Source organism: Mesitornis unicolor, unplaced genomic scaffold (genome assembly GCF_000695765.1).
Source record: "Mesitornis unicolor isolate BGI_N332 unplaced genomic scaffold, ASM69576v1 scaffold40444, whole genome shotgun sequence".
NCBI lineage: Eukaryota > Metazoa > Chordata > Aves > Mesitornithiformes > Mesitornithidae > Mesitornis > Mesitornis unicolor.
In genome coordinates this window covers 66,382-67,724 of record NW_010180138.1, presented here as the reverse complement: position 1 = coordinate 67,724, position 1,343 = coordinate 66,382, and positions in this window count along the sequence as shown.

Genomic DNA, 1,343 nt, shown 5'->3' with positions numbered 1-1,343 from the left:
TCCAACCGAGCGATTCTGTGATTCTGTATTAGCCATATCTTTGAATAGGAGGCTCATTAAATCTACAAAACAAACTATAAATAAACAGTAGATAGGCACTAAAATGAAAGAGGGCAAAGTCCATGCAGACTGCTTGGCTCTTGTGAATGGTCTGCATGACAAAACCAGTCTCAGCGTAGGAGCTTGATCTTGTGCAGTGCTCAACCCTTCTGAAAGAGCAGTAGTTTGCAATCGGCTTGAGTTTTGTGTGTGTAAGTTTTTGGTGGTCCTACCACCCAGAATGTGAACAAATGGGTCTTAAACCTATCTTTAAAAAAGGAGAAAGATTGAAAGAAATTGTGGGGAAGAGAAAGCTACCTGTGGATGCAGTAACAGCTGTGAAATGCATAAGGGACCTTTGTGTAGGGATGGGTTGTAACCTGATGGGTAGTAAAGAAAATAACTAGTTGAAAATGCAGCAGGGAAGATGAGGTGCACGTGTTAGGAAAAATATGTAATCATTCAGGATGGCAGTGCACTGGGGAAATAATACTGCAAGGACTTGGTGCGGATGCCATGAGGGCTCCCAATTTCAAAACAGGTTAGACAGGCATCTGTAAGGAATGACTTGGGCATTCCCTTTGCTGCCTCTAGTCTCCTTCTAACCCTAACTTACAGTGATTGCAGATGAGGTAGGCCTCCTAATACTTTTATCACAAGGGGAAAAAGGATGTCACAGGTTGAATTTACAGACTAGTGATACCCTATGGTATCAGCAATATGGCTCATTAAATCAATGGAAATTACAAATGGTTGACAGCTGCGCACTGATCTCAGACTTTGGAAGCTTAAATACATTTTGTGATTGCTGTCTGACCGGTTCCTTTGTGAACAAATTAAAGTGACTGCTTAGTCAGGTGAAAATTTGTCACCGTGTTCCAGTTCAGGGCTACTTCAAAATGCCAACACTGGTACTGTTGAGAAAGATTCAAACTGTTCCTTTCTCACTGACTGATTTTATGTAGGCAGCATTTCCGTCGCATTAATTTATCCCATGCTTGCTTGCTTTTTTAGCATTCTTGTCTTGAGCTGTGATCCAGCTCTGCTTTTGTATTTGCTGCCTTTTGGGTGTTTTTTAAGGTTTGTTGTTTTGTAACAGACAGTATTTCCCTCTGCCTAGAGATGACGTAGAGCAACTGTAGAGGGAAGACTGGGGGTTAGTCAGGAATTCCTGAATTCTGCTTGCTAGTCTGTCTGTGAGCTAAGATAAACTTACGTGAGGACCATTATTGTTCCTTAAATACATTTTGTCTCTTGGCTACTTGCTGGCATCTTCTGTTGCAGTGTGTTTTACACAAAGTGTT